The sequence below is a fragment of the Hemiscyllium ocellatum genome, unplaced genomic scaffold (genome assembly GCF_020745735.1).
Source record: "Hemiscyllium ocellatum isolate sHemOce1 unplaced genomic scaffold, sHemOce1.pat.X.cur. scaffold_562_pat_ctg1, whole genome shotgun sequence".
In the NCBI taxonomy this organism is placed as follows: Eukaryota; Metazoa; Chordata; class Chondrichthyes; order Orectolobiformes; family Hemiscylliidae; genus Hemiscyllium; species Hemiscyllium ocellatum.
This window is the reverse complement of record NW_026869118.1, coordinates 281,351-287,859: the sequence shown is the minus strand read 5'-3', so window position 1 is coordinate 287,859 and position 6,509 is coordinate 281,351.

Below are 6,509 nucleotides of genomic sequence, written 5' to 3'. Positions count from 1 at the left end.
TGCTAGGAGGCGTCCCCAGTCTCCCCAGTGTAGAGGAGACCACATCGGGAGCAGCGGATACAATAAATGAAATTAGTGGATGTTTAGGTAAAACTTTGATGGATGTGGAAGGCTCCTTTAGGGCCTTGGTTAGAGGTGAGGGAGGAGGTGTGCGCACAGGTTTTACAGTTCTTGCGGTGGCAGGGGAAAGTGCCAGGATGGGAGGGTGGGTTGTAGGGGGCGTGGACCTGACCAGGTAGTCACGGAGGGAATGGTCTTTGCAGAAGGCGGGAAGGGGTGGGGAGGGAAATATATCCCTGGTGGTGGGGTCTTTTTGGAGGTGGCTGAAATGTTGGTGGATAATTTGGTTTATGCGAAGGTTTATAGGGTGGAAGGTGAGCCCCAGGGGCGTTCTGTCCTTGTTATGGTTAGAGGGGTGGGGTGTGGAGGGCGGAGGTGCGGGATGTGGACGAGATGTGTTGGAGGGCATCTTTAACCACATGGGAAGGGAAATTGCAGTCTCTAAAAAAAGAGGCCATTTGGTGTGTTCTCTGATGGAACTGGTCCTCCTGGGAGCAGATATGACGGAGAAGGAGGAATTGGAAAATGGGATGGCATTTTTGCAAGAGGTCGGGTGGTTGAGAGTTTACTGAGGGTAAGAATTCCCTTTGCGTGAGCTCTGCAGTAGATTTCCTTTATTCATGGAGGGCACTGCCTTCCTACTCATTACTGTATAGCTGTGACTGATGAATCAATGCCATTTGAATCAGTACATAAACACCCCATTTTCACAACATCTGAGATCTTTAGCACATTGTATCACACTCTTCTTTGGAGACAAATAAAATGAAACGGAGCCTCAAGGAATCGGAGCAGGCATAGGCAATTCATCCCTTTCAGCTTGTTCCCCCATTCTGTCAGATCATGGCTGGGCCAACCCAGGCCTCAACACCTCTTTTATGCTTGATCCGCATAGCCTTCAACTGCTCAATATTTCAAAACTCTATCTACCCTTTTTAAAATAATTTGAGATAGAATCATAGATTCCCTACTGTGTGGAAACAGGCCCTTCCGCCCAACAAGCCAGAACAACACTCCGAAGAGTAACCCAACCATTCCCCTCCCACATTTAACTTTCACAAAAGTTTGGGTGAGAAAATTCTAGCCATTCACTGAGAGAAAAAAATCTTTACTTTTTCTAAAATGAATGTTCCCTTGTTTGAGACTTCACTGGTGCTGGAAGATCTAGTCAACGTCCACCCTGTCAAGCTCCTCAGAATCTTGTTTCCATAACATCATCCCTGCTTATCTATTCTTGATAGGTCAACCCTTTCATGCTTGAAGCAGCTAAGTGAATCTGTTTTGAATGGTCTCCGATGTTGGTTTATCCTTTATTAAATATGGGAGCTAACATTGTATACAGCACTGCAAGTGAGGACTCAGCAACAGCCAGTGTGGTTAACCAATCCTCAATCCATGCTAATGCATTACCCCGATACCATGAGCTCCTCAATTGTGCAATTCACTTTTATGTAGCTCCCTATCATTTGCATTTTTAAATTCCAAATACAGAACATCATTGGATTGCCCTGCTAGTTATCTCCTCAATGAACTGTCGCAAATTTGTCAAATATACTTTCTCTTTCACAAAACCCAGTCTACCATGTTTAATGATAAGCTTTTCTAACTGTCCTGCAATTTCTTACTTTAATATTTGACTCTGTGGATTCTTTCAGTAGATTTGCTAAGTATGATTCCCCTCTCTTAAATCTATGCGGACTCTGTCCAATCCTGTCACTGTTCAGTAAGAAACTTGAGTGTACTCCAATATAGTTAGTAAATGTATCTGTAGTTATTTCTAAAAATTGATTACTTATAAATGCTGGACCCAAGCAACATCAATGAATTTGTGACTCTGAGTTTGGGTTATTGTGTTTTTTTACTGTTAATTCCTTTTCGTACTGTGTTATGCAGACAGCACCAAGTGATCACTCTGAATTGTGAGTAACTTTGATAATAATATATTTTAAAAATGACATCCCAACATGCTGCCTCCGTGCAAGGAGGATTTTATTCAATAGTTTGCAGATAAAACTGAACAGCATTTTGCTACAATTTGGCCAGACTGCAAGTTACACCAAAGTAGAGTGCCTCACCTTTAGAGTGTTCCCAGATACCTTGCAACTGCAGTATTTTGGTTTGCACTCAGCTATATGTTGTTCTCACTTGCTTCTTTGTGAAAGATTACAAAATTAATTTGGATGAATGAAGTTATGTTTTCTTTCATCAATATTAGGAGAAAAAAAAAGTCTGTATTTCAAGTGCTGATAAAGTAAAATAAACTGATAATCAGTAGAAAGGGTTTAAGATTGATAGATTCTTGTTGCCTCGAGGAATTAAGGGCTACGGGGAGAATGCTGGTAAGTGGAGTTGAAATGCCCATCAGCCATGATTGAATGGCGGAGTGGACTCGATGGGCCGAATGGCCTTACTTCCACTCCTATGTCTTATGGTCTAAGATGGATATGGAACAAATGCTGGCAAATGGGACTAGATTAATTTAGGATATCTGGTCAGCATGGACAAGTTGGACTGAAGGGTCTGATTTATTATATTGTACAACTGTGACTTCATTTTCTCAATTATTCAAGAAGTTGAATACTTCGAGGAGGAAAAGGAGAATTTATGCAGAGAATGCACTTGAAATGATGTTTGAGGTATATCAAACTCACATTGTTTCATCACCTTTTCCTCTGGGTTCTTCAATGAACAAACTTGTTTTGTTCTCTGAATAACTATGTATCATGTGATTTGTTTTGCACAAAATATTTCGTTAGGATCTAGTGAACTATTAAGAAGTGTTCATGTTTAAAGTTTAGGCAGCTTGATTGTGAATCTCATCTTGGCCTGAACACCACTTTCCTGCCAGCTCTCCTTAACTCTTCAACCCATTACTGATTAAAAGTCTGTGTGTCTCTTATTTAAATTTACTTCATGTCCCAGAATCCACAGTGTTCTGAGATAGGGAATTCCCCAGGTTCACCATTCTCTGAGAGAAGTAATTCCTCCAACTTTCCCTTCATTGTAAACTTAGGACGACTCATTGTAGATTGCATCATTTTCTCTGTCTCTACTTGGTCAATCCCTTGACCATTTTATAGACCCTCAATGATACCACCTCTCATTCTTAGGCTGCAATGAATATGAATGTAAATAGTGGTTGTCGTTCAGCTTGTGGCATTTTGATAACTGTGGCAGAGGATGTTTGTTCAAAACTGAGCTCGACAGTTAGTGCTTTTCAAATAAGAAATAGTTGACGAGATTAAGTACATTAATATGTTGGCGTTTTGTTTTTAGGAAGACTTACTGTTGGGAAGATTTGGTTAAGGGAATATTGCAGTCAAAGCTGTGGAAGATTAACCTCCACCCATGTGCGCGGTAGTACACTGTGGTCAAAAGAATAAAGAGACCACTTCCTCTTTGGAAATATGTCCTTAAATAGGGCAGAGGGATCTGGAGATAGCAATGAGTCACTGGCAGCAAATGGCACCAGTTTGTGAGGTTAAATAGAAAAGTAGATCATGGGTTTATTTCTGGGACGACAGAATGGAAATGTGTTTGATATGTGTAGAACCATGGACAGATCACCCTTGGAGAACTGCAAACAGTTCCGATCTTCATATTGTAATATGAATGTAGAGGCAGTAGGGAAGATAAAGAATAGTTACTGGAATTATATTCAAACTGAATTTGAATTCATCAAGTAAGATTGGACAGTCTTGTCTCATTGTAAAAGAGTGACATGGTCCAGTTACGTTTGATCGGGTAGACATGGAAAAGATGTTTCTGCTTGTGAATGTCAGAATCCACTGGATCTGTGGATATAATTGTAATCACTATTAAATCTAACCGGAATTTGCAGAGGGCGACAAAGTCTTTACCAAAAAGGGGTTTGAATGTAGAACTTACTTCATCAGGAATAATTGAAGCAAATAACAGATGAATTCAAGGAGGAGCTTGGAATACAAGAAATCAAAGAAAACCATGTTGATGGGTTTAGGTTGAGAAGGAAGCCTGTGTAAATCACAGATACTGAGAACCTGTTTTTGTGTCCTGAAACGATGCATCTGTGTTGTTCTGTGCCATTTCTATAGGAGCAGCAGCGGCAGCAGTAAACAAGACAGCTCACCCTTACCATTCTTGGAGAAAAGCAGAACCTCTGGCCACACAAAAGGGAAATAGCTCTACTGAGGAGGTGGTTCAAACAGTGGCCAACGACTCAATCTGCAGAGACAGTGTGCCTTCATTACCTGGTGAGAAAGGTGAATTCTTTAACCAGAAATGATGTTTTGTCTTCCAATGATCTCATGACTTAAGCAGGGAAATGTGTCTCATCAGTTAGATGATTTGAATCAATCAAATCTTTTGCTATGTTAGCACTCCTTCCCTACCCAAAGGATATGTGGGTCAAATAGGCACATGTCTTGCACTGCTTTAATTCAAGATTCCTTTATTCAGTCATGAGCTTAACCTATTCAATCCAAGTTCCTTGTGTTTCCCTTGGATCTGTGGTTGTGCACAAGGAAACTTAAACAATGTGTGATTCAATATCAAAGTTGTGTTGTATCAATAATTGTAACCCCACTCTGCTCCTTGAGCAGATAATTAATCCAAGGATTCTAGCTCAGCCCTTAACTTCAATTCAAGTTCTAAACCTTTCAGTGAGCAATGGAAAATAACAAAGAACAATGTCAATCATTTATTGTCTCTACAGACTCTGCTTCTGTTGCCACTGAATACTCCCATAAGTTTGACGAGCCAATGACTAAAGATGAGATTGAAGAGAAATCCTTCCGTTCCCTTCTGCCACCAGAGAGCCAACACCACTTTCATATGGGGAAGGAACGCAGCCAGCAGGATGGTTCAGATGAGGACATAGTGCGGGACCAGTCGGCTTCTCTTATGGATTAGGGTGAGTGGTGTTACCAATTAGTGGGATCTCAGTGCTTGGAATAGTTGCTCCTCTCCATGTTCGAGGTATCTTGCCATGAGATTCAGATGGAGAGGACGAGGACCATATGGTGTAACGAGTGTGAGCCAACAGTTGAGCTGTTGGGGCCTGTGTTTCTGAAAAAAAAAGCGAGTACCACTCGGTCACAATGTGCCCAGAGTTTATAAATCATGAAGGAGAATAAATACTTGACATTGTTAATCTTTGTGATCGAGTTCCCATATAGTGAAGACAACGATTAATATTTATTGGGATTCCTTGCTCCCCCAATCAGATAAACACAAGGCAAATTTGACTGTGAAGGATGTCCCTGAATTTACACCTTTCTACTGTTCATTGAAGGTAATAAGATGCAAAAGATATTTTTGCAGAGGAATTTGATTTGAACAAGAGACATTTGTGCAGATAATAAGGGGTATTCTAATTGGAAGGATATGGTTTGTGATATCCTGCACGGATCGATGTTGGAGCCGTAATTATTCACTATACATAATGAAAGGAAAGCCACATTCAACATTTGGGGCCATTCTGCGATTCCAAGTGTAGGTAGATGGAAGCACAGCATTAGAAAGCAATCTTGATAGATTTAGTAAATGAAAAAAAAACGACAGATGAGTTTGTGTCGGCAAGTGAGAGGTTGGATCAATGTCGAATATTTCTTGAATGTGAAAATAGAGAGAGAGGAGTCCAAAGAAACTTGGTGGGATTGATCCAGCTGTATATTTCAAGAAAATGTCTCAAACAGTTTCAGAAAAGTGACCAAGGGGCGGATAGAATGTTAACACTGATCTCTGCAGAAGATGAGATACCAAAGGATCAGAAGTCATGCTTCAGCAAATCCGAACCTAGTTAGACTAAGCTGTCAGGGCTGGGCACCATGGCTTAAGGAGAGTATCCCTCTGAGGGCAAGTGCAGTGTAGATTTACTGAAGTGATATTTGGATTCCAAGGCTTAACTTAAGAAGAAAGAAAAACAGATAAAGTGTTCGAGTCAGAACATTGAGGTGTGATAACGGGGAACACATTTATACACAGAAATGCATAAAGTTTGATAAAACTCCACAAACAGCGATTGATTCGAAATCATTTGCAAATTTTAAATCTGAGATTGGTACATTTTGAATGAACGTGCTGAAGGATTATGGGTCAAAGACAGGGATTTGTCATGATGAAGATGACCATGATTTGGGTGAATGGTGGAATAGGCTTAAGAAGCTAAATAGCCTCCTCGTGTTCTGATGTTGATGTAACCGTGGCTCCCTTATTCTCTGCAAGTGCAACTCCTGTTGTGTTTTTGGTTATTTTTCAGAACCTGGCAGCAAATTATTGATTGGAGTCCTGAACAGAACGTTATCAGAATGAGGGACTTCGCCGGTCTTAATATGTTTCACAGATGATGAAATGACATAGCCAGCACTCTCCTCCTGTCTCTGCCCCACTCTCTCCACACTCTCTCCTCCCATGCCAACCCCCTCCCACACCCTCTCGTGCCCCCGGCACACCCCTCATCGCTCCTACTT